The following is a 27,810-nucleotide window of genomic DNA, read 5'->3' as shown; positions in this document are numbered from 1 at the left end:
ACCCCAAAGAGGCACCCTCAGGTGGTAGGGGGCACTGTCAGGAATCAGGGCCTGCAGCAGAGCAAATTTAGAAGTAGGTCCTACAGCAGAGTTGGTGTCTAAGCAGCCTGAAAAGTGCAGCTGGCTTGTATAAGCTGCCTGATTGAGGGGAAGAGTCAGCAGATCGGCTTGTGAGCCCAGCAGCAGGTCACAGCTGCTTAAAGCACTTGCCCATGGCCATGATAGCTCTGTGCCTACTCCAGATAATTCAGTCCCAACCCTTGTCTCAGATTCCAGACTTCTGACTTTGATTCTGAGCTTTGGCTCTGGCACCTGGCCATTGATGCCTGGTCTGAACACAAAGGCTACATCTACACTGGCATGAATTTCCGAAAATGCTTTTAACGGAAAAGTTTTCCGTTAAAAGCATTTTCGGAAAAGCACGTCTAGATTGGCAGGATGCTTTTCCGCAAAAGCACTTTTTGCGGAAAAGCGTCCGTGGCCAGTCTAGACGCGGTCTTCCGCAAAAAAAGCCCCGATCGCTATTTTCACGATCGGGGCTTTTTTGCGGAAAACACTACTATGCTGTCTTCACTGGCCCTTTTGCGCAAAAGTCTTTCAGAAAAAGACTTTTGCCCGAACGGGAGTAGCATAGTTTTTCCGGAAAAGCACTGATGATTTTACATGAGATCGTCAGTGCTTTTCCAGAAATTCAAGTGGCCAGTGTAGTCAGCTGGCAAGTTTTTCCGGAAAAGCTGCTGATTTTCCAGAAAAACTTGCTAGTCTAGACACAGCCAAAGAGTTACTGCCCATATCTCAGTCTTTGGCACCCCGGAGCATTGAAACATTGGGGGGGGGGGGGAGGGGAAGAGATGAGACCTAGTATGGGGAGCACCCATAATTCTGGCATTTCCTAACTTTTGGGTACTTGACTTTGTCCTTAAATGTTCTTTTAATGTAGTGTGTGTGTGTGTGTGTTTGTGTGTGTGTGATAGCTTGCATAAACTGACTTAAAACAGCCATCACAATTGCAAACACATAGGCAGACTGAGCTTCACATGTCATAATTGAAGGCCTCTTTATATTTCAGACAAGTGTGGGGCTTTAATTCACCATCCCAGGTAAACAGATCTACCAAAACAAAAAGTAGGTGTGGGATCTTCAGAACAGGCAATGGCAAAATTAAGACGATATCGCAACCGGAATAGAAAGAAGAGACGAAAACTGCGCAAGATGAGGAGGGATAAAAGGCGCAAGAAGAAAAGTCAGGAGAAGAAGAGAAGAGGTAAAACCTAAACTTACTTTACATTGATATGTGGATTATTACTGTAGCTCTTCAAAAGGATTTGGAAAAGGGGTATCAAATAATTGAATAAGTATAGGGGATAGCAAGGACTGAATGGAGACAAAAGCTCACAGATCAGATCAGCATGGCTATTTCCAGTGCAAACTCTCCCTCTCCATGGACAAGGTATCTCAGACTAATTTGGTATTTCAGTCCATGCCATGTCTAAACCGCACCTTTGTCTCTACTGAAACTGCCAACAAAGGTGAAAATTAGTTCCAATTGCTGCTGTTTTCTGTGATACAGGCAGCTGTCCATTGGGAACTGAACTAAAAGCATTCACTTGTCACATACAGGACAACACACAGCCATTAAATGGTCACTGAACAATATATGAATATCAATAGAATGGGCTTTATTCATTTGTCCCTTTTTCTTTCATCTACACAGTGTATAAGTGCTTCTACAGAAAGACTTGAGGAGTCAGCTATATCCAAGCCTTTCCCATCTAAAGCAAGCCGGGGAGACACTTTGCAAGATCTTGAAGCTTTTGTAGTATGAAACTTAGCTAACAATCATATTTCTTCTGACTGTTTCCTGGTGTATATTTTTCCATGGTGAACTACTGAAAATGAGCATTCCCAGGATTAGTAATGAATGGATGTTTGATCAGGTTTTTTTTTTTTTAAGTCATGGATGAATTGGTTTAAGCAAAGTATGTATACAAATAAGATTTACCCAGACTGCTTAGGGCTATGATCATATCAGTTCTAAGATACAGTGCTCATTACTGATCACTGTTTGAACGGGAGACCACCAGAGAAAACTGAAATGCACCATCTAGCTGAGTCAGTGATGCGGTAGAGTATGTAGCAACCTTACAATGATTTAGTATTGAAGCACAATGTGCCAGGATGATGATAAAGGTCATTGTGATGCTGGAAAATGTGTTGTCTTTTGGATGAGAAGTAAAATCATCATATGACCACTCATCATATTAAAGATGTATAAAAATGTATTCCTGTTCAAAAAGTTATGTGAAAATGGAGGTAAAGTTGAAAATCCATGTCAATAGTTTAGGGAAAGCTATACTACACAGGGTTGTAATGATTTCAAAAACAAACATTACAACCCCAGCAATTGCACAGTTAAGTTTGCACTTAAACTAAAACCAAACATTTTAAAGTGTGGAAATATACAGAGCACCCAAAGAACCTTAACTCTACCCTGTGTTGACAGCGTGAGGGGGGAAAAAACAAGATTTAAAACAAAATGTGTCTTTAAAAAATCATTGTAGTCTAATCTTGGGTCACAGACTCGTGTTTACAGGTGTTTTGTTTTTCCAACGCACATGCCAGATTTCCCTTCTTTTTTGTCCTACCTGTTGAGCAGGTCTGGTTCACTTGGTAGGTTCTAAGCAGACATTTGTAATATTTTTAATACAGTCTCACGTGGCTTTCTCGTAAGCAAACTAGCACTCTACAACCTGAATGAAGCTATTATAAGATGGGCGCATACCTGGTGAGAAAACCATTCCCTGAAGGTTGTTACTAGTGGCTCACAGAGATGCTGAAAAGGCATATTGAGTGGCCGCCTACAGGGATCAGGTCTAGGGATTATTCTATTTAATATCTTCATCAATGATTTCAATAATGCTTACACAGTTTGCGGATAATACCAAGATGGGAGAGGTTGCAAGTGCTGTGGAGGATAGGATTAAAATTCAAAATGAGCTGAACAAACTGGAGAAAATGATCAGGACAGGGTTGGGGGCTCTGCTCCATTTCCCTTCTGGGAGGGGCAGCTGGAAAAGGAGCAAGCTGGCAGCTCTTCTGGGAGCTGTGCCACCCTAAGCCCTGCAAGGGTGATTATTAAGGGCTCATGAAAAATTTCTCGAAGTGCTCATTTATATGAATTTTAATTCCTAAATTAACAAACTGGCCTGTACTTTTTCAGACAATTCATTTTGACTCAGACTAACTACCATAATGTGAAAAGGATACACAGTATTTTTCATTCACAAGAGGATACTATCCTTCTTTTCACACCAAATTTAGTGCAATCTTAGCTATGGAGTTGCTAGTAACACCTCCATAATGTATCTGTTCCAACAGTCCACAAAGGCATCAAGATCTTCTAGTGAAGGTTCAGGAGACCAACTAGATCTGAAAGGTCAGGAGATCATATGATGTACTCTTACTAAGACACCACACGTTAAGCTTCGCTCATGCCAGCAAACTACCAGTATCAGTATAAAAAAGCAATCATACAAGCCTCAGATATGTACTTGAACTGCAAGAATGAAAAATAATTTCTTTACACTTAATGTGGCATTGGCCACAATTATCTTTTTTTTTTTTATTTTAGAGCTAAATAAATATGAGAGTATCAAAAAAATCCATCCTGGTTTTGGTCTCACTTTATGTTATAGTTATAGTTCTAAATAACTTTATAAATGGTTGATAAATGCTTTAAAATGGTTAATCAATTCTTATAGATTATTAGAGTCCAACCGCTCAATATGTTGCTTATAACTATGCATTAGACTAAACCGATTAATTCAAGTGATTTTTAAAGACAAAATGTTTTTATATACCCTTCCCCTCCCCGCCCATTATGCTACAGTGTTTATGTGCTTAGGGAGCCTTACGAGAATTTCACAAAGAGTGTGAAATTATTTTCTTGTGCAATTATTTGGGTTACTCAGGACTAGAGTACACCTAACTAGGGGTATGTCTACACTACAAAGTTAATTCGAACTAACGGACGTTAGTTCGAATTAACTTTGATAGGCGCTACACAAGTGCTCCGCTACTTAGAATTTAATTCGAACTAGCGGAGCGCTTAGTTCGAACTAGGTAAACATCATTCTACGAGGACTAAGCCTAGTTCAAACTTACTAGTTCGAATTAAGGGGTGTGTAGCCCCTTAATTCGAACTAGTGGGAGGCTAGCCCTCCCCAGCTTTCCCTGGTGGACACTCTGGCCAATACCAGGGAAACTCTATTGCCCCCCTCCCGGCCCCGGCCCCCTTAAAGGGGCACAGGCTGGCTACGGTGCCCGTGCCAGGTGCAAGCCTGCCAGCACCCAGCCAGCAGACCCTGCACCTGGCACGGCTCGAGCCAGCCACCCGATGCCCCCCAGCCCTCCCCCTCTTCCCGGGACCAGGCTGGCGGCTCCCGGGAGCTTGCCCGGGACCTCAAGAGGTGGGCACCCGCCTGGTCTAGTGCGGACATCGTGGACATTGTCCACGACCTCCGCACTAGGCACAGGAAAGTGGCCGGCTTGGGCAGGAGAGCTGCCAGCCTGGCCACCCAGGAGCAGGTTGGCATGAAAATCAAGGTGGTCCACTGAGACCCCCGACCCTGAGCCCTGAGCTTACAATGGCCGTCCTGGGTCAGACCAAAGGTCCATCTAGCCCAGTAGCTTGTCTGCCGACAGCGGCCAGCCCTAGGGACCCTGGAGGGGATGGACCGAAGACAGTGACCAAGCCATTTGTCTCGTGCCATCCCTCTCCAGCCTTCCACAAACTTTGGGCAGGGACACCACTCCTACCCCCTGGCTAATACCACTCCATGGACCCAACCTCCATGACTTGATCTCACTTCCCTTTCAACTCTGTTCTAATTGTAGCCTTCACAGCCTCCTGCAGCAAGGAGTTCCGCAGGTTGACTATTTGCTTTGTGAAGAAGAACTTTCTGTTACTAGTTTGAAACCTGCTACCCATTCCTTTCCTTTGGTGTCCTCTAGTCCTTCTATTATGGGAACTAATGAAGAACTTTTCTGTATGCACCCTCTCCACCCCACTCATGCTTTCATAGACCTCTATGATATCCCCCCTCAGTCTCCTCTTTTGTAAGCTGAAAAGTCCCAGTCTCTTTAGCCTCTCTTCATATGGGACCTGTTCCAAACCCCTCATCATTTTAGTTGCCCTCCCCTCTCCCACCCTCTCTCTTCCCCTCTCCCACCTCCTTTTCCCAGTCTCCCCCAGTTTTGTTCAATAAAGAGAGATTCTATTTTTGAACACAATTGTCCTTTATTTTGTACATCAGGAAGGGGGGCTAGGGAGAGGTAAATGGAAGGAGGTGAGGGAGGAATGGGATACGAGCCCCCGATGGGGAGGACTGGGCTGGCTCTGCGGGCTTCTGGGGGTGGAACCTCTCCTGCAGCCCCCCAATTGCCTCCTCTCCCCAGACGGCAGCCTGCAGCAAGTGCAGCCGGGCTGATGGCCGAGTTCTGTGATGTGCCCAGTATGGGCACTCAGGGCAATCCAAGCCAGGACTGCTTTGCAAGCGGGGCACCCCTGAGAACTGTCTGTCCGGGGTGGGGGTCGGTTCCCTTTAAGCACAGCCCTCAGACAGCAGCTCCACGCTCTAAGTTCTCATCTGATGCCCTGTCGGCACTGCTTCCGGTCATCCTTAACCCCGGTTCAGGGTCCACTTAATGTGGACATGCTAGTTTGAATTAGCAAAACGCTAATTCGAACGAGTTTTTTAGTCTGGATGCGTTAGTTCGAATTAGCTTAGTTTGAATTAACTAATTCGAACTAAGTTAGTTCGAATTAGCGCTGTAGTGTAAACATACCCAAGGAGACAGTAGCATGCCTGGTCTACTGCAACTCAGAGGTAAATACTGTAGATGCCTCAGTAGCTACAGGTGATAGCCCTTGTTGGTCCCACTAACCACTGAGACACATGGCTCAGTGAAGTGATGTTTTATTAGAGGCTGTCAGGAAAGGGAAAGGTTGCAGATATCCCAGCAAAAGGTCTAAACAGTTCCTGTCAGGGATATGCATAAGGGGAAGCAAGTAATGACACCCCCTACCCACAAATAATTGGCAGGAGCACAGAGCTCCTCCAGCCCAGGAGCTGGAAGAGCTTACCCCGCTAACTTCTCACTGCAGCCTCAGGGCTGATGGCGCTTGCTCTCTCCACAGACCACCCCCCAGGGCTGGAGGAACTCTGTGATCCCACCATGGCATAGTACTCGGGATGCATTTATACAGGTGGCTCCCCAGTGCATGGATTTTCATTAAACTAGTGAGTGTGCTGCTGTTTGTTTCTAGGCGTAAGATGTTTGTGCAGGTGTTGATAGGGTTTCATGTGTATAAGGTGAATGTGTTTAATGTGCCCCTCCTAAAGTGGTCACATTTAAATTCCTGTTCATGCCCCTGGTGCCAGTGGAAATAGAGCAGTAGCAGATCTTGTCTAGGTCCCTGTCCAGTGGGGAGTCAGGGCTCCTCAGACCTAGTGACTGGTGTAGCCTCCACTGTCCAACCTCTACTCACACAAAAAGGAGCTTGCGGGTTTCCCAGCTTGGCTCAGTGAGTGTCCCTCATTAGCACCTGCCTCACTGGCTCTCCTGCCCCATCTGTTACTTCTGCCCCTTATGTCCCATGCAGCCCTGTGCTCAGCTGTCACATCTGGCACTCACAGTCTGTTCCACGTGTGGCTCTGCATTCAGCTCCTGGGAATTCCTCTCTGCATCTGGCTCCTTTGCTTTTTCTCCAGAGAAGCAAATTGTATTGATCGGGAACATGAAGGCACGTAACAAGGCTGCTCTTTTCATTTTCAGTGGGGGAATCAACACAGAGCTCTTGAACTGTCTTCACAGAGTATTTTACTCGATAGTGTCAAGATGGCCAAGAGTCACACTCACTGTGCAAAGGGCCACTTGAAGACTGAAAAGAGAGCTCTCCCCACCTCCCATTTTGAAGGGGGATGGAGCAATGTGTGGAGAAGGGGTGTTTTAGTCTTGCATTGCTTTTATTTGTTTTCCAATCACTTTGGGCCAGATTGCAATGGGACTGCTGAATAAGATGCTACTAAAATGTGTGAGAGGGTGGCAGAATCTCATCACTTATGTGTATGTGAGAGAGGAAATATGGTACTTTTTTTCTTGCCCTTTATTTCCAATCACTCCAATTTTAGCTGCACAGCAGCCTATCGCCCCTGAAAAACCTCCTCCTCTGGGTGCCTAGAATGCTGTAACACAGCCTTCTAAGAACTGATTTCCTGTTGTTGTTGTATAAGATAGTTGCCTAGGACTGGGTGAATGGAGCGGAATTTTGCTGAAGCTACCACTTATAATCTTCCTTTGAGGAAAGAGCACTGTGGAGACCTTTCATGTAGAGGTGGAAGAACAGCCTTGAAACATACGAATTGCAACAAATAACATCTAGCAGTATGTATGCCAGCCTTTGTGCCATAGGGAAGACGGCTGTTACAATGCTCTGTGACCCCATTTCATCCTCTTCAAGTAGCTCTTTTCCACCATTTCCTCAACAGCAACAGTAATGATGTTTAATAATGCATATTTAATTCTGGTGTTTTATGTGGTGGTTTGCTTCTAAAAACAGGAATGAGGCTCTGTTTCCTTTCCTTTCCTAGAATTCACAATAGGGAGTATACAGCTCTTATCTGTTATTCCTTCGCTGCTTCAGGAAACAGAAGACCTTATTTAGAACAGACATTGCTCTTCTCTGTCATCACTATCTTTGGGCTTAGTCAAATGTCAAACTCTGTTATTTTTTGAAGCATCTGGTGTCATCTTTAGTACTATATATACATTTATAGATGATGTGCCAAACAGAGATACTCTTTGACAGATTTTATTCAGGAAATAGATTTTTGAAGCACATAATTACCAAATTATGAACTTTTACTGTCTTTGACTAATTATCATATCAACTTTCTAGTCCTTTGGAACAGATAGTTTTTTAAAAGCAAGCTACTCAGTTCCTGTAGAATGAAATTCCTAATGAGACTTTTTAAGGGTAAACTAACAATTTAGACACTTTAGTCATAATGAAACTTTTGCCTTGCATGATAGATGCACTCATGAGACTAGGCAGTAAAAATATGTAAATGGGAACTCCAAGGGTTAACTTCAACGCATTCTGACAGATTTTCTACTCAGGTGTATGCAGAACAATCACATAAAGGGCCACATTCTTCCCTAGTGTAACTGCAGTCTTATCCAGGTAGGTATAATGCAGTAACCACCATAGTCAAAACTAAATGGAGCTACAGCAGAGAATTTCCAGCAAATGTTGACCTGCACTTGGCGTTAGCATTGAACCTTTTTTATTATTTGTGATCACCTGGGATGTTGTAGTAAAATATAGTAAAACTATGTGTGCTTCTTCCCCTTTCCATTACTTAAGCTTGAAACAGTGCGTATCATTTAGCCGATTGCGCATGTTTTAGAAGCTGTAGAGGAACTAGCTGTTTAGACCCATTTCTCAAGGACTGGAGTACACGTATTACTTGAGTTAGGGGAATTTGCTAATTGCTATTGCTTAAGTAAGCTATACTGGTGGTTGTTACTGAATGGAATAGAGTTGAAATATGCTAACCAATAACGCGGCAACACGAAGCTAAGGTAACAAATCAAGACGTGCCAAGTTAGATAAGAAAATTAAAGAAAGTATAAAAAAGGATGCTTAGCCAACGCCCAGGGTCAGCTTTGCTTTGAGCAATAGCTCCTTGTCTGACCATTGCTTGCAAACAATAAAATGGAGTTGGACCCAGCCTGAAAGTGTGACTCTCTTCTGTGGGCAAATTAGACTGGCCTCCAGGGGACAAACCTTGCTATTTATGCAACAATGTGACAAGTGAGAATATACAAAGGCAGACACGTTGGCATATGTGGTTCACTGATGATTTAGTTATATATGGAAAAATGACTTTGAATAGTGCTAACACAGTTTTGAGCAGGCAGGACTTTGGTAATGAACATTAGTTCGACTGACGCTTTGATAACTGAGGGGGGAGGATTCACCATAAAGGATATCGCAGGCAAAAACCTTAGAAGAGTGAAAGAATGTAAATACCTAGGATCAAGGGTTGCTAATGATGCTGCCCCCTTGAGTGATGCCTGGCATTATACCAAAGCTACTTTGTGCAAATAGTGGAAGCTGATCCCAGTTTTCTGTGATAAAAAAAAATCAATGCAATTAAAAGATAGAGTGTACAAAACTGTAATTTGGCCCATCCTAATGCACATAAAGGTTTGGCCAGCCACAGGAAAGGAAATCCTAATGTTCACTACCACGGACATATGAAGATGTTGAGATGGTCAGATAGTTGGACACCCCATGATAGGAAAAAAAATGATATTGTGAGGGTTCATTTGTTGGTTGCCCCAATTGAAGACAGGCTGAGAGAGGCTAAGATATTTTGGTATGGCTGTGGCCAACAAGGAGCTGAGAGCTATATAAGTAGGATGGCCCTTTCAATGATTGTGAACAGAAGACAACCAAGTGGGATGCAAAAAAATGTGGATAGCAACAGATCTTAGAGCATGGGTGGGAAACCTCAGGTCTGGGGGCAAGATGCGGATCCAGCCTCTGAGGCTCAGCATTGGGAACCCTCGCTGATGCTTCAGCCTCACTGCCACCCATCCACAGGGCTGGAGCACACAAAACCTACCTGCCTGGGCCTCCCTGGATTCTGGTGTGCAAGGGAAATGTGGGGAGTGTCTTTCTCCTTCTCAGTCAGGGGCTTCTCACTTTGCTTCTCATTTATGTGTGTCCCCGACTGATTTTTCTGTGGGTCAGTCCCTCCCAACCCAAAAAAGGTTCCCCACTCCTGCCTTAGAGAGACCAATTTGCATGCAGCAAGGCATACAATCATGAGTTTTGGAAGAAGTCAATACAAGTTGATGGCTGCAAATAAGAAAGTGGCAAAAAAGATGATGGGGACTGATGAAAGAGAATGCATGAACACATAGAATATCTTTCTATCAGCCCTAGTAAGAAAATCCAGTACAGGATGGCAGAAATTATGTCAGAATGCAAATAATGCTACATGCTGGATTGAACAAGAGAGATGAAGTGAGGCTTCAAGTTACACAGGGTGCAGTTCACAGCAAAACACTGTGGCTACGTCTAGACTGCAAGTCTCTTTCGAAAAAGAGCATCCAGACTACAACCAGTACTTTTGAAAAAGCGAGCCGCTTTTTAAAAAAGAGAGCACCCAGGCAGTCTGGATGCTCTGTTTCGGAAAAGCACAGTTTGCATTACATAGCGCCTTTTTTCGAAAGAGCACTTTAAAAAAAAAGCGTTCTTCCTCATAAAACGAGGTTTTCTGTGGTGGAAAAAAACTGCCACATTCTTTTGATTTACTTTGCAGCAGTCCAGATGCAGGGGAATGTTTTTTCGAAAAAAAGGCCACTTTTTTCGAAAAAAGAAACAAAAAAACCCTGTAGTCTAGACACACCCTATATATAAAGGTGTGGAGTGGGTGGACGGCTGGGGGTGTGCACACTGCAATGGACAGCTGCACAGTTGCCTCACTGAACATGCACACAACTTTGCAACCCACAGCCAGGTTGGATAGGATGCAGATAGTAACTAGTGGAAGTATGGCATAAAGCGAAGTGTCATAGTAAAAGAGCAAAATTACATTATTCTTGTCATTATCCAATGCACCAATGGAAGCAAGCATGATATCAATGACCCCTATAGCCACTTCATATATGGTACAGTTTCACAATTAAGCTTCAAGTAAAGCATGGAGGTAAAGATGTTCTCAAGGTTCAAAATTATCTGCTCTCTTCCTGAATTGTCACTGACATTGACATCTCCAGCTCCAAAATGGACAAAAATGTAGGCCATTGAGTGAAAGAACCATAATTTTTAGAATCTGAAATTACACTAGTAAACAGTGAAATGCATCTTTGTAGAAGCAGTATAGTGTAAGTGCCTATCCAAGTAATATATTCTGTTTGTTCATCATTGCTGTGACTCAAGTTGCTCCTTTCCTCAGCTATATTAGAAGTCCCATGTGGAGCCAGGTGTGTTATCTTTCTTGAAATTTCAAAGCATAAATTGGAGAGCAGAGCACCTGTCTGAAATGACAGATCAGACCCATCATCCTATTCCCCTTGTACCAACTTAGCAGGATACACCCAGGAAAACAGCCATAAAATGGACATTTGGAGAGGTACGGCTAGCCAAAAGCAAGACATTAGAGTGAAATGGCCAGCATACAATAGTATCAAAAGACCTGTGATAAGAATTTTCACCAGCAAAATAAAACAATGCTTTCCAGAAAAATAAAGCAATTGTCTGTCTTGAAATGAACTTTTAATTAGAAAGGTATTCTTACAATTCTTAAGAACCAACTCTCCTTCTGCAACTGTTTTTACTACAGAAATGACTACACTGTTTATTTTGCCAAACTCACAAGTAGAAACTATCATTTTGGAGGGAAAATGATAGCATATTCAAAGGCAGGCATGGCTAAATATTACCTTTATGACCATCCAATCCTTTATTCTAGTACTCATACCAGAGGTACCTGAGGAAATATTTACAACCATAAACTGATACATTTTAGGAAAGTATGAGATGAGGTTATAATGTTTTTATGATATCTCATAAATTGTAATCAGCTACTTTACTATGAACAAAAAATAAAAATATACGATAATGTGTAACTGCTGTGTTTTAATCAGAGGATTTCAACGTACGCTATAATTAAAAAGATTAATGCATTTTTCATAACAAATTAGTTAAATCACAATGTTTAATTAGCTGCCATAAAAAAGATGGGAGCAAGAATTGTAGCAATTTAACTGAGTATGCAATATAGCCATTCTTCATACTTTAAATTATAAAGTGCAATTCTTGATCTGGGCACTAGGTGGCACGCAGATGTGTGTTGTAAAAGTTAAATACTATGCAGTGAAAAAATGAAGTAGCATTGCAAACAAAATGTAAGAATTCTTTTAAAGGCATTGATATACATTTTGCAGATCCAGTCAGTTGTATCTCACCTCACGCCAAGGATTCAAATACATGCTTTAAAATACAGATTTCCATTTTAACTACACGTGTCACATAAAAATTCAAGTACCAATATTCAAGGAATTAAACATTAAAACCCAGTTCAAAAAAAGCATTCATGCTTATGCTTGCATTCATTCCTTTTCAGCAAAGCACTTAAGTACATGATTGCTTATCTTTAAGACATGTGTTTACATCAAATTGTTGGGCTTAAGCCTATTCCTCAAATTAAGTATGTGCTTAGATTATTTCCTGACTAGAGACATACTTTGTAGCAGGGACTTTAGTGTGAAAGGGGAATCAGGTCCTAGTGTAAATCAGGAATAACTCAACTGAAGTCAATGAAATTAAACCAGGGTGAAACTGATGTAAAGTGAGAAGAGAACCAGGTTTTAGACTTCAGAAGGATCATTTATGTGAGTAGAAAGAGGAAGGGCACAGCCTTTTTCTGTGTGAGAGACATTTAAGCTTCCAGATCCTTCACAGAACATCCAGAGAAAGAGAACAATATTTAATTTGCCCTTTGTAATATAAAATCAAGCATGAAAAAAGGGAATGGAAAAACAAGCTCTCCATACTTCCTAAAAGAGCAGATTAGACACAATTATAAATACTTCTCTCTTCACTTGCCATTCAGATATCAGTTGCCCTAAATACAGCCAGTGGCTCCATCTTCCATCAAAATCAATGTGCCAGACTTCACCTTAAAACCTTGATGTGGGGCTGCAGGAGGTTATGTTGATTAAATATGCAGCAGAATTGCATAGTGGGCACAAGTTCATCACCACAGCAGGGAAACCAATGACCACCATGAATGTCATTTTACTTATGCAATGTTTTAAATCAGCAGTTCTCAACCCACAGGCTGCATATAGCCCAATTAGCACACAACTGCAGCCCAGCTATTGGGCCACCACAGGGTCCAGGTGTCCCTACTGGCCAGCCCCCAGGGATCTGGGATCCTCCTGCCCAGGGCTGCGCTCCTGGCATAACTTTGTGGAGGGGTCTCTGGATGGAGGGCATTGGGCATAGGGGTCAGGTTTGGGGGCAGTGGTTCTCAGCCTGTGGCCCAGATAACACACTGTGATCGATAGGTTAACCACTGTATTAAATAAAAACATCACATTCCATATTGTCAAAGAAAAATAATTAGACAGACATGTTGATCCCCAGAGCTTCATATTACAGTATCAATTGCATTGGGAAACATCCCACATGTCCACAAAAATAAAGGAGACTGAGTTCTCAATTCCATCCTTCATTTGTTCCATAGTAGCATGATAAACCTGCATGATTGTCTGCTAAATCAAAAGATTAATACAAATAAAATAAAGTCCTAAGCTCAAGCTCTACACTAGCTCTTCTTCTCTCCCCTTCTCTGGTGTACATGTGGCTACTGAGTTGTTCCTTCAGTTTACAACTTTACTACAGAGTATTTCCCAGGTATAATTTACATATGTAACACTTCCATTTAAATACAAAGTGTGTCCAAGAATGATGGTTTAATCAAACACCCACTTAAAGCCAAGACTCTTCAGGGGACCTAGAACAGGTTCTAAAGAGCAGATTTTTCACATATGTATAAGCCTTGCTTATGGAATTGGTTAGCCTTTTTGTGTGGTATCACATATAGCGCTTCATTAATGATCTGGCTAGTTAGACAGATACTACGTAGAGAGCATATGCATTCTCTGGGATTCAGGAAAATCAAGATCAGATTTTGTTTGAGCCATAACTCAGTTCAAGAGCACGTATTTTCTCAGAAACTGTTTCCAGCAGGTTGTTTCTCCAGATCTTCAAAGAAAGTTGTTTCCCTTAGTGTCTGATCTGGGTCAATTCTTGTTCATTTTATTTAAACAAGCAGTCCCTCAAAAGTCATCATTTATAGACACTATTTGTGTATGCGACTAGTAATCTGAGGGGCCTCAATTTCAAGGTGCCCAACGTGAAACACTAACAGTGTCTGACAAAGGTTGCTAGCTCAGCACTTTCTGAAAACTCCTGGTATGAGGCATACCTGGGAGGTCGACAAATGCCTTTGATGTCGACTGCGGAGCGTCCAGACTAGCATGTTGAGCTGACAAAGAGCTGATCGTCTCAGCACGGCAGCCATTTACATTTAAATGAAGTGACGATTATTTAAATCGCCGCTTCATTTTCCTATGCCGGGTAGTCTAATCTACACACCTCTGTCGTCAGAGGCATGTAGTCTAGACGTACCCTAGGTCTTTTAAGGTGTCAAGTTGGGGAGGGGGTCTAAAACTGAGGCACTCTTCCCCTCATGCTTTTCTGACAATTCTGGCCAAAGGTAATGCTTGCTTGGGTAAAGCAAGTAGAATTTGCTCCTTCACTTGTATTAAATAAAGTAATACAAGCTCAGCTTCTACTTCAGGGTAAGATGCCATTTTTAATCAATTGGATCTATGTAATAATTTGAGAGATTCACTCAGACCGCAGGTTATAATTCAGATGAAAGGCAGATTACTATTCTTGTGTGTTGGATTTATTATAAAATGCTACTGCCTTGAAAAAAACCTGAAGCAATTATGTGGTCACGGAATGTGAACTTCTATAAGTTTGGGCAAAGTAAGTCACACCATATCTGATCATCTGCATACATTGTGGAGTCCGCTAGTATGCCTTAAGAGAATGGTGTTACAGTGATTTATATCGGAAAGATTATCTTCGCAATAGAAATGCAGTAAAGAATTACATTTTATTTTAGATAAAAAGGCATTTTTTCTGAAACAGACTATATGGTCTCTATTTGCATTGCTTGCTCCCTATTAAGTTCTACCATCTTTTACGGAAGGCTCATAAATATTCAATTGGGACTAGTAAAACTAATTACTGAAATAATGTAGTCACTGAATTACAGTAATTTGCTGCTTTCCACTATTGTACCTTAAGGTTGAATTCTAGCTGTTCAGAAATCTTTGAGAGAGAGAAAGAAGTGAAGCATAAGGTTCATATTAAGGTGAGGCAACTGCATAATACATTAAACTACCCACAACAAATTTCTCCCCATCTCAATCCCAATTATCATACGTAGCCAATCTCAATTCAGAATGAAAAAATAGTCATGTGTTTTAAATACCAACATTTTGTATCCACCCACCATTAGATGTATCCTCTTGGAAATGGAGCAGGCAGGCAGAGACTGAATCTGGACCATAGCCCTTGGGTCTCCTAAGGCTGGAAATACAGGTACCATTTCACTCAAAGGTAGCATCTAATTATTTGCTTTACAAGTACTGTTTGGTCTGCAAGTCTAAATCACCCAGACTATCTTAGTTAGTGTTACCAGGTGTTTTGTTTTGTTTTTACTAACCCTACGATGGCTGCAAAGCAGAGGAGAAAGACAATGTTAGGGCAATACAGACTGTGGCTGGAGGACCCCTGTGAATAAACAAGTGGCTATGACTTTGTCTGTGGTCACCAGGCCAACTGACAGCAATTCTGGGCTCTGGTGCAGAATACACACTGGACTGAGTATGACTAGTATGCCTGACATTTGGGCGGTGCTGCCCCTGCACTGTTGGCATGTTCCCTCTTTTCATCTACATGAGCAGTACACTGTGTTATGTGCAAAGTATATGCAGATGTTCACCATCAGTAGAAACAAAAATTTCTAACTACAATATATATTTTTAAAAAGTTACTATAGGGTTAATTACTCTAGCCAGAGCAAGTTAGGCATTTTAGAACTCACTATTCAGATAATTAAAATCAAGTGTAAGAGAAATAAAAATTATGAAATGCATAGACAGGTCAAAACACTAAAAAAGCACACGTTGAAAAGATAAAATTATAGAGAATACCTGTGCATTGTAGGAAGTACCAAGTAGTAATAACAATAATACAAATATGCTGGGAAATGTGTGTGACACAGAGACAGACTAATGTACATATTGTGAGTGTACATGTATGTGTGAGACCCAGGACAGTATGGCTACGTGTACACTGGCCCCTTTTCCAAAAGGGGCATGCTAATTTTACAGGTCGTAATAGGGAAATCCGCGGGGGATTTAAATATCCCCCGCGGCATTTAAATAAAAATGTCCGCCGCTTTTTTCCGGCTTTTAGAAAAGCCGGAAAAGAGCGTCTACACTGGCCCCGATCCTCCGGAAAAAAGCCCTTTTCCGGAGGATCTCTTATTCCTACTTCAAAGGGCTTTTTTCCGGAGGATCGGGGCCAGTGTAGACGCTCTTTTCCGGCTTTTCTAAAAGCCGGAAAAAAGCGGCGGACATTTTTATTTAAATGCCGCGGGGGATATTTAAATCCCCCGCGGATTTCCCTATTACGACCTGTAAAATTAGCATGCCCCTTTCGGAAAAGGGGCCAGTGTAGACGTAGCCTATGTGTATGAGAGACAGAATGTGATACAGATGAACTGTAGAACTCCAGAAGAGAGTTTGTCTTCAGACAAAGTAGGTCCTTGCCCACAAAAGCTTATGCTCCAATAAATCTGTTAATCTATAAGGTGCCATAGGACTTCTCATTGTCCTCAGACAGCAAGAGCAGATTCCTGGTCTGAGCTCAGACCAGCTTCCCCTCACTGTCTTCCCCTCACAGCCTCCCCTCTGTCTCACATACTCACAGACACCTGGAAACAGACACAGAAATCTTGACTGATTTTCGTGTATCTTTCTTGTGATGGATCTTTCTCTAGCTGTTTCTATAATAAAGTTAAGGTAACAAATGACACAATTCTCAGTAACTTTGCAAAGATTCTTGTAGCTGCAGAAAGGTAAATGGTGTTCAGAGAAACTGGGTGGCTGCTGGAGGCATTTTTAAAGTGTATCTTTTCTTATGTAGGTTGTTCACATTCAATTGACTGTGTGTGTTTTCATCTCAGAGGATTTGTCTACACTACAGGGTTTTTGTGCAAGAAGCTTTTTGCGGAAGAGCTCTTCTGCAAAAACTTCTTGCACAAAAGCACGTCCACACCTCAAAAGCACACCGCAAAAGCAATGTGCTTTTATACAAGAGAGTGTCCAAACTGCATGAACGCTCTTGCATAAGAAAGCTCTGATGGCCATTCTGTGAATGGCCATCAGAGCACCTGTGCTTTTTCTGATAGGCTCTTTTTGCACAAGAAACCCCTGTTGAGCATCCACACACACCTTTTTGCACAAGAACTGTTGTGCAAAAAGGAGTTATGCCTCTTAGCAGGAGGTATACCTGTTCTGTCGATTGACTATAGATTTTCTAGCACAAAAACGCATTTGAGATGTGGAAGCTCTGCGGGTTTTTGCACAAAAATGGCTGGTTTTGTGCAAAAATCCTATAGTGTAGACATAGCCTGAGGGGCTCAGTTCTCCCTGCTTCTGTGGTCTGACTTGGTTGCTTAGAAATTGCTTCCCTTTTTTGTGCCAGTACATGCTTTGGCCTGTGTCACTGTGCATCCTCTGGTGCTGTAAGAGGGTGGCAGTGCCAGCAGCTGTCAGCGAGCAGAGCTTCAGGGAGAACTGGTTCTTGGTGGTGTCCACAGAGATGGTAACTCAGCCCTGGAGAGATGGAGCAGAGTTTATACTCCCTCTGTTATATGGACTTACATCCCTCATCGGCTCAGGCCTTTGCGGGGAGGAGACAGAAGCAGTACCAACAGTAAACACTAGCAATGGCATAACCCGAGACAACACAGGTCAGGTTGAGGGTGTCTCCAGGGTTCACCGCACCCAGGTCAGATTGGACCAGCTGCACCTGAGAGAGGACATCTGGGGAAAGGAAAACAGAGTGAGGAATGAAAACCACCAAAAAAAATCTATGGTTCAATCCCTTATTCCCCCATTCTCCCATGGACACTCATGGCTAGGGGGCAGAGAAAAGAAAAAGCGAGAGAGATTTTATTCTTGTTCTCATACAACGAGGGGAACACCCCTTGCCATTCATCACATGGGCACCATGCAGAGCTGGACCAGGAAGGGTCACCAGCTGCCACCGTAGCCTCTTTTTAAATCATTGCTATGATTTTAAAGCAGCAGGGAGCCCCAAGATACCTCACTGCTCAGGGGCTCTCATTGCTGCTGCTGCCACTTTTCTAAAAGCAATAGGGAGCTCTACTCCTCCTCTCTGTAGACCCGAGCGAGATTTAAAGTGGCAGGGAGTCCCCACCATGCCACTCAGTGGACCAAGCATGTTTCAAAGCAGCAGGAAACCCCTGTCCCCTCTCCCCCCACCCACACACTGCTGCTGCTCTGCAGATCTGAGCTCTGGCCCCTTCCCCACTGCTCTGGGGCACCCTGCAGCTGCTGCTACAGCAGCGCTAGTTAAAAGGATTTGGGCAGGGTTCAATGTGGCAGGGAACTACTGCGGTGGCCACAGCAGCAACTCTGGGGTTATTGCCCCTTAAGTCCACAGTGCTCTGGGGTTATTGCTCCCCTCCCCTGTTGATGGGTCTTCCTACCAGCTTTAATGCCATTTCACCCAATCCACAATAAGATGGGAAAGGAGTGAATTTAAATCAACCAACCTCACACGGCCACAAAGCAATGGCCTACCTCTCAGTAGGGGTGGAGGTTAAGAGGGTTGGTAGCTGAAACTCCACTGTCCCCAGTTGTCCTTTACTACTCTGCCTCCTCTCTTGACACTTAGAAGGGAGCCTTGGTGGAGCAGTGGTCAGTGATATATACGGCATGCAGATGTACCCAGATTTCCTGCCCCTCATCCCACACAATAGGACTGCATTGGTTTCACTGGGCTCTGGGTCTTTCTTGCCCCCTGCACCTCATGGACATCATTTACCACTTGATAAAGGGTTTGTAAGTCATACTCAGATACACTGCTTTGAAACAAATAGTGATATACATAGCAGTCCTGCTCCTATACATAGCTCTTCATACTGTTAAATGTCAGCTTATTTAGATCTCTGAATACTTGTGGGTGGAATAGCGATGCATCAGATGTGCTTTATGAATTATTTTGATTTTTCTCTCCCCCACACTTAAGTCATCAATCTTTTAAAAAACTTGATTTCTTGTTAACTGTGAATGTGGACCAAACTTATCTGTGAATTTGCTATAGATACTTCCAAAGACTATGGACTTCTGTGGTGTCTTGCTTTACTATTTGGACCGACCAGAAGGTTTACAGTGAACAAATGGATATATGTACTTACTGGATCACAGCCCATTTCAAAAATGCTCCTATGTAGGTTGACCTCTTTCAAGGTACAGAAAGTTTGTATTGCTCATGCAGGCTGTGTACATTAGCTTCATACATATTTTATAAAGAGGATGCATTGCCTAATGAACATCTATAAGATGTGTACATTACCTTTGATTTGAATATAGCCTGAAAATGCTGAACAATCATCCTACCAAGCTCATACTGCATTTTCATCAGGACAGATATTTCTCTGCAAGGAAGACCTTGCCCAATGTTTATAACCACGCATGTGAATGGTTAAAAGAAGGTTGGTAGCAAAGGGGAGAAAAGGAAAACCCAATTTCTTTGATCAACTTGGCTGTGATATTTTGGCTCACATTTTCACAAATTCTTCATGTTCATGCAAAGACCAAGAATGGAAAATTTCAGCAGGAAAGATGAAAATTTTGAAAACCTATAAGCAGCAATAGAACATTCCTCAACATTATAATGGAGCACTACTTCAATATGAATGTGGAGATCCATACACCTTTGTAGATCCATAGAGAAAGGGGGAAAAGGAGGGCGAGATAAAGGAACATAGCCCCTAGAAAGGGAGTGTTGCAGCAATTTTCATATCAAAGACAGTATTAAGTCACTACGCATGATCTGCTTTGGGAAACAGAACACAGGATATTTGTAAATTAATATTTATGCAGAAGAATAAGAAAGTTTCTCTTCTGAAACACCAGCTCTGCACTTGACTTGGGAATAACTGAAGGATGTGAAGAAGCTGCATGCCTGTATCACTAAAAAAAAGCCTTTAAGGGCATGTTCAATGAGAGATACAAAAAGCAAGACATGCCAATAAGGGTATGTCTACACTAGCCCCCTAGTTCGAACTAGGGAGGCTAATGTAGGCATTAACCGCCATGTAAAAGAAGCAGTGAGGGACAAAAAGGTATTTTTTTAAGAAGTGGGAGTCCAATCCTAGTGAGATAAATAGAAAGGAACATAAACACTGTCAAATCAAGTGTAAAAATGCAATAAGAAAAGCAAAAAAAGATTTTGAGGAATAGCTAGCCAAAAACTCAAAAAGAAATAACAAAATGTTTTTTAAGTACATTAGAAGCAGGAAGCCTGCTAAAAAACCTGTGGGTCCCCTAGATGACCAAGCTATAAAAGGAGCAATCAAGGACGATAAAGCCATTGCGGATAAACTAAATGATTTCTTTGCTTTGGTCTTCACGGCTGAGGATGTTGGGGAGATTCCTGAATCTGCACCGTCCTTTGTGGGTGATGAATCTGAGGAACTGTCCCGGATTGAAATGTCATTAGAAGAGGTTTTGGAACAAATAGAAAAACTTAATGTTAACAAATCTCCGGGACCGGATGGCATTCATCCAAGGGTTCTAAAAGAACTCAAATGGGAAATTGCTGAGCTATTATTATCTGTGGTTTGTAACCTATCCTTTAAATCGGCTTCCGTACCTAATGACTGGAAGGTAGCCAACATGACACCAATATTTAAAAAGGGCTCTAGAGGCGATCCTGGCAATTACAAGTCTAACTTCAGTACCGGGCAAATTAGTAGAAACAATAGTGAAGAATAAAATTGTGAAGCATGTAGAAGAACATAAATTGTTGGACAAAAGTCAACATGGTTTCTGTAAAGGGAAATCCTGTCTTACTAATCTATTAGAGTTCTTTGAAGGAGTTAACAAACATGCAGATAAGGGGGATCCAGTAGATATAGTATACTTAGACTTTCAGAAAGCCTTTGACAAGGTCCCTCACCAAAGGCTCTTGTGTAAATTACATGGCCATGGGATAAGAGGGAAGGTCCTTTCTTGGATTGAGAACTGGCTAAAAGATAGGAAACAAAGGGTAGGAATAAATGGCAAATGTTCAGATTGGAGAGGGGTAACTAGTGGTGTCCCCCAAGGGTCAGTCCTGGGACCAATCCTTTTCAACTTATTCATAAATGATCTGGAGAAAGGGGTAAACAGTGAGGTGGTAAAGTTTGCAGATGATACCAAACTGTTTAGGATAGTCAAGACAGAAGCAGACTGTGAGGGACTCCAAGAAGATCTCACCAAACTGAGTGATTGGGCAACAAAATGGCAAATGAAATTTAATGTGGATAAGTGTAAAGTAATGCACATCGGGAAAAATAACCCCAACTATAGGTACAGTATGATGGGGGCAAATTTGGCTACGACAAATCAGGAAAGAGATCTTGGAGTTATCGTGGACAATTCTCTGAAAACTTCCACGCAGTGTGCAGCGATGGTCAAAAAGGCAAATAGAATGCTAGGAATTATTAGGAAAGGGATTGAAAATAAGACCCAGAATATTTTACTGCCCCTGTATAAAACTATGGTACGCCCACATCTTGAATACTGTGTACAGATGTGGTCTCCTCACCTCCAAAAAGATATTTTGGCCTTAGAAAGAGCAACTAAAATGATTAGGGGTTTGGAATGGGTCCCATATGAGGAGAGGTTAAAACGACTGGGACTTTTCAGTTTAGAGAAGAGGAGACTGAGGGGGGATATGATAGAGGTCTATAAAATCATGAGTGGTGTGGAGAGGGCCGATACAAAGTTATTTATTAGTTCCCTAAATAGAAGAACTAGAGGACACCAAGTGAAATTAATGGGTAGCAGGTTTAAAACTAATAAAAGAAAGTTCTTCTTTACACAGCGTGTAGTCAACCTGTGGAACTCCTTGCCAGAGGAGGCTGTGAAGGCTAGGACTATAATAGAGTTTAAAGAGAAGCTGGATAATTTCATGGAGGTTAGGTCCATAAAAGGCTATAAGCCAGGGGATAAAATGGTGTCCTTGGCCTCTGTTTATCAGAGGCTGGAGAGGGATGGCAGGAGACAAATCGCTTGATCATTGTCTTCGGTCCACCCTCTCTGGGGCACCTGGTGCTGGCCACTGTCGGCAGACAGGATACTAGGCTAGAAGGACCTTTGGTCTGACCCAGTACGGCCATTCTTATGTTCTTATGTTCATTCGAAGTTGCAAATGAAGCCCGGGATTTAAATATCCTTGGCTTCGTTTGCATCTTCCCTGGCGCTGCCATTTTTAAATGTCCCTTAGTCCGAACTCCGTGCCCGCGGCTGGCTACACATGGCACGGAGTAGGTAGTTCGAATTAGGATGTCTAATTCGAACTACCGTTACTCCTCGTGGAACGAGGTATACCGGTAGTTCAAATTAGAGATCCTAATTCAAACTACCTACTCTGTGACGCGTGTAGCCGCGGGCACGGAGTTCGGACTAAGGGGGATTTAAAAATGGCGGTGCCCAGGAAGATGCAAATGAAGCCCAGGATATTTAAATCCCGGGCTTCATTTGCAACTTTGAATGCCTACATTAGCCTCCATAGTTTGAACTAGGGAACTAGTGTAGACATACCCTGAGAGAGTTAGTTATCTGCAGCGTATGTGCCTTTATCTAATGAGGGAGAATGGAAGAGATTTCTCAAGGGGCATCTCACACTGATATTCAATGGAGATGTTTGAATGGTTATACTCTTCACCTGCCATGAGCTACAGGGACTGAGGCAGAGATCTTCCAAAGGCCTGTGGCAGGAAGACAACTTGCATGAAAGGACACAGGGCATGATGAAATTAGAAGATTCACAGATGCCCAAAGCAGGGAAGCAGACCCACAGGAACAGAAATAGAAACATACAGGAGTGATCAGACAGAAGCTGCTTTGGGTAGTACTGTATCTTCCAAGCAGGCTAAAATAAACTGGCCCCACACACTAAATCATCTAGGACCACAAAGTCTACTTTTTAACTATTTATTTGTGTGTGTGTGTTTACTGGAGTTTTGTCTGCATATTAATGTTTGCCTGGAAGAGGAAACAATAAGTTTTACTAAACATTCCAATAGCCATATCACAATAAAAGATTCTTTCCCCCCCCCACAATCTCAAGGCAACAATACTATGCAAGAGTACTATACTATGCAGTGCTCATACTGTTACACACACAGAGTTCCGCTTATAATACTTGTCATTATGCTTACTTTTAGTTTAAGCATTGATAGAAGCCCATTTCTGACAAGTGCAGTTTTAGTGACTGGAGCTTTAATACATTGATCAACACTGTATTTGTTGCAATCTGAACTCTTGTAAAAAGCACAGTGAGGTTTCAAGTTTTTTTTTTTATTATAATTTCTTAAGAGGCTTTTTTGCCATCCTAGAACCCAATTTACAGAAATCAGATCTGATATTTTGGTGGAGGGTTAGTAAAAGCTTTTATTTTAATGAGACCAGATACCATGTGAACTATACATCTCCTTTTAGAGCGCGCGCTCTTCTTCAAGAAAGCAGGAGAGTGAATTCTTGTCTATTTTTTTCTTCCCGAGTGAAATATTAATTTGTAATCGACTTTGCTATTCCGGTAAATTACAAATGGGGAAGACCAGCATAGTTTATATAGATGGATTTACTCCAATTTCTGTTAGATTGATATGGAATTTTAGTGATGAGATACTGGTAAATCAATGTTCATTTCCTGCAATAAAAATAAGTCATCTATCTTAAGCAGAAAATCAAAAACAGTTTAAATGTAAAAGACTTGGTGAGGAACATAAATTGATCCTTTTATCTATTTCATTTAGTGAACACAACGAAGTTTCTTTCCTTATGGTAAGAGATGAGTGGTCCCACCATCTGTATTCCACTGTCAGTGAGCATCATGTGTTCCAAGTGGGATAATTCTTTCAAGTAGCACCATTGGTCTATCCATGCACCCTTGCTCTCCTTATTCTACAAATCAAGTGTATAAAGAGAAGAGTAACCTCCACAGGGCATGTCTACGCTATGCAGAGGATTGATGCTACCAGGGTCAATCTTCCAGGGTTTGAATACAGTTTAATTGAATTCAGAAGGTGCTCTCATTGGCACCGGTACTCCTGCTCCTCACAAGCTCTGGTCAGCCTCCCACTGTGTGGATGGGGTGGAAACATGATGTAAGATACATCGACTTCAGATACACAATGTACATATCTGGAATTGTGTATCTTACTTTAACCTTCCACTGTAGTGTAGACCAGGTCTCAGTTACTTTTTCTAAAGAGGGAAAGGAGGGTGGTATAGAGATCCAGTAAAACGGTTAGAACACAGGAGCCTGGCATAACTGGAGTGGGAGCCAGAGTCAAGTGTGAAAGCCTGAGTCAGTGTCAGGGTTAGGGCATAAGAGCAGGAACCTAGAGTGAGGCAGGGAAGCAGAAACTGGAACAGAGGGAGGCTCTGGGACAAGAAGGACAGGAACCAGGAACAAGTGGAAGGTTGAGCTCAGGAGTCAGGCACGTAGGCAGAGTCCCGTAGTAACGGCCAGCTAGGGATTCACCTAGTTACATGAACACATTTCCTGTGCCTTGTTCTGGTTTAAGTACTTCATCCCAGATAGTTTGTGGGGCTGGACATCTCTCTCAATCAGGTGTTTAATGGGTAGGGTATTTTGTGAGCTAAAGCTTTTCTCACTGCCTTCTCCACTAGCTCAGATGAGTTGCACCGTGGCAGCCATAGTATAAGCATGACCTGGAAATCTGGGTTCAAAGCCTATGATCCTTCACAGGTGGGCAATGGAATACCAATAGGGGCCACACATCTCAAAGAACCTCCAGTTACTATAAAGTAAGTAACTTTTTTTCTAATGCCAATCCTTAGTAGTACTCCACAGCTGGACAACGAGCAATCAAGTAAGAGGAGGATGTGAAGATGCAGAACAATTTGATGCTTTCCTAAAGGTTGCATCAGTGGAGGAGTCCTGTTCTAGAACATTTCACAAATACGTATGGAACTCCACATAGTTCATTTGCAAATGTCAAGGAGGGTACTTCCTAAAGCTCTGCACCTGATGTTGCTTGTGCTCTTGCAGATTGAGCTCTTACCCCATAAGAGGGAGGAAGATGTGACAGCTATTAGCAGAGTAGGATGCAGCCTAAAGTGCATATAGATTGACCTCAGAGTCATCGTGCTACAGTGAAAATCAGGACAGGTGATTTTTTTTTTTATTGTTTCTGTCCTGGTAGGTACAATATCAAAATTTGTTGCTTTGCCAAGGCAATGAAGTTGCCTCTTCTCCTCAGATGCATATGGTTTCAGAAAAAATACAGGTAAGCAGACCTGATTTAAGTAGAACTCTCAAAATACCTTAGAAATGAACTGTGGATATATTCATCATAAGATATCGTCCTTATGGAATATAGTTCACAGTAGACCTGCCTCTGGGGCTCCAATCTCATCTATCTTTCTGGATGAAGTGTGATCACAAGGGATGCAACCATTATTAGGTGATATGAATTTGTGATTGTGGTTCTAAGGGAGGTTTCATGAGTGCCAAAGTACAAGGTTAAATACCGGTAAGGAGCAGGCTTCTTTATTAGTGGGAAGGTTCTGATTAGGCCTTTCAAGAATCAATGAACCTGTCAATGAACAGGTGAAATTGAGTAACTATCTAATAATGGATGGTACCCACAACCAGATGGGATAGCCCAATCATTCTGAGAGAAAGATGATAATTCAAAATAAGGGGAATATTTACTAACTCAGGAGATACATGTTTTAACTCTGCACAGATGGAAAATGCACTTCCACTTGGCTGAATAACATTTTTAATGGAATCTTTTCTGCTGTTATTAAGGATTGTTTTATGGCTTCAAAGCAGGTACATTCTAAGGTCAATGCCCATTCAAAAACCAAGCCATGAGATTACATGTACTGAGGTTGGGAAGCTTGATCCCAGTCTTTTCTTAGATCAAGACACTGAAAAAGGACTCGATGCTAATTGAAGGATGTGATAATATTAAAAGCAGGTACAAGACCCAAAACTGTCTAGTCCAACTGAGGGCAATGAAGATAACTCGTGCCTGTTCTATCCATAGGACTCAAGGCAGGAACAGCGAGGAAGGAAAGGCAAACCTCAGATGTCCTTCCCAGGGAGGACATGTTCCTTATTCCTGTGTCCTAGAAGTCAAGAGGTTGTGTGTGCACATGCCTAAGACTGCAAGGCCACCTATTAAGAAAAAATAGTTTATTCAAGCTTTTTTCAGACTGAGGATTAAAGAGTTTGAGGGTACCCAAATGTGTCTTTCTTGGTTCTCAAAGGGGTTTTTGCCTTTGGGTGGTGGAAGCAATACAAATACAAAACCAAGGAATCTGTGACTTGGGGAGTTTTTAAACAGAAACCTTTTGTGACAGGGTATTTCAAAATCTCGTGGCATGTCTAATGGGGTGGGTGGCATTTGAATTTCTCCTGAGTGGCCACATAAGCACACACAGCCTTATAGGGAACACTGCACCTGAGTCTATTAGGGTATGTCTATACTATAGGATCAGGTCGAATTAAGATACGCAACTTCAGCTATGTTAATTGTGTAGCTGAAGCACCTTAGCTTGACTTTTGGCGTTGTCCACAGTGCAGGAAGCTATCTGTCCAACTTCCTTGTAGCACCCTTTTAAGGGCGAACACTCTCCCTTGTATTTCCCTTACTCCTCATGGAAGCAGGACTACTGGGATAGACCAAAGTGCCCCTCCCTCTCAGTTTGAATTAGCTGTCTTAACTAGACCTACTAATTCAAACCCTGGATAATTGACAGCAGCAACTTCTATCTTCTCTGTAGTGTAGACATACGCAGAGTGATCAACTTCTGACCTTAGCAAGAATGATGTGAGGGGCAAATAGTTCACATTTATTTGCTGAAACAAATGACATTGACAACATACCACTGAGGATACTGAGTTTCAGTAACAAAGGAAATTAATTTAATGGAGAAAATTACAAGGCTAAATAAAGAAATTAGGGTGTGGATGGGCTGATAGCACTAATATTTACCACTCAAAAGCAGATAACTCATTTTGGGATATAGTCTGCAATTGCTTATTGGTTAAATGGTTAGCCGCTAACATCCCTACTGTGTATCATAGAATAATAGAACTAGAAGGGACCCCAAGAGGTCATCGAGTCCAGCCCCCCGCCCTCAAGGCAGGACCAAGCTCCGTCTACACCATCCCTGACAGGTGTCTGTCTAACCTGTTCTTAAATATCTCCAAAGAGGGAGATTCCACCACCTCCCTTGGCAATTTATTCCAATATTTGACCACCCTGACAGTTAGGAATTTTTTCCTAATGTCCAATCTAAACCTCCCCTGCTGCACTTTAAGCCCATTACTCCTTGTCCTGTCCTCAGAAACCAAGAGGAACAAATTTTCGCCTTCCTCCTTGTGACACCATTTTAGATATTTGAAAACCGCTATCATGTCCCCCCTTAATCTTCTTTTTTCCAAACTAAACAAGCCCAGTTCATGAAGCCTGGCTTTATAGGTCATGTTCTCTAAACCTTTAATCATTCTTGTCGCTCTTCTCTGTACCTTTTCCAATTTCTCCACATCTTTCTTGAAATGTGATGCCCAGAACTGGACACAGTACTCCAGCTGAGGCCTAACTAGTGCAGAGTAGAGAGGCAGAATGACTTCACGAGTTTTGCTTACAACACACCTGTTGATACAACCTAGAATCATATTTGCTTTTTTTGCAACAGCATCACACTGTTGACTCATATTCAACTTGTGGTCCACTATGACCCCTAGATCCCTTTCCGCCATGCTCCTTCCTAGACAGTCGCTTCCCATCTTGTATG

At 42.3% G+C, this 27,810-nt stretch overlaps 2 long non-coding RNA genes across 2 annotated transcripts; both read left to right on the top strand.

The window, feature by feature from the left end:
- The first annotated feature begins 1,058 nt into the window (after positions 1 to 1,058).
- Positions 1,059 to 1,859, top strand: LOC142827010 (uncharacterized). Its single transcript, XR_012901346.2, has 2 exons — positions 1,059 to 1,264; positions 1,715 to 1,859. It is a non-coding gene; the product is annotated as an uncharacterized LOC142827010 (long non-coding RNA).
- A 5,480-nt stretch (positions 1,860 to 7,339) lies between these two features.
- LOC112545732 (uncharacterized) lies at positions 7,340 to 26,235 on the top strand. Its single transcript, XR_012901340.2, has 5 exons — positions 7,340 to 7,446; positions 14,966 to 15,032; positions 15,180 to 15,262; positions 25,203 to 25,286; positions 26,055 to 26,235. It is a non-coding gene; the product is annotated as an uncharacterized LOC112545732 (long non-coding RNA).
- The last annotated feature ends 1,575 nt before the right edge of the window (positions 26,236 to 27,810 follow it).

Source organism: Pelodiscus sinensis, chromosome 1 (assembly GCF_052426305.1).
Source record: "Pelodiscus sinensis isolate ZL-2025 chromosome 1, ASM5242630v1, whole genome shotgun sequence".
In the NCBI taxonomy this organism is placed as follows: domain Eukaryota; kingdom Metazoa; phylum Chordata; order Testudines; family Trionychidae; genus Pelodiscus; species Pelodiscus sinensis.
The sequence above is the reverse complement of the archived record's forward strand: the minus strand, read 5'-3'. Positions and strand labels throughout refer to the sequence as shown.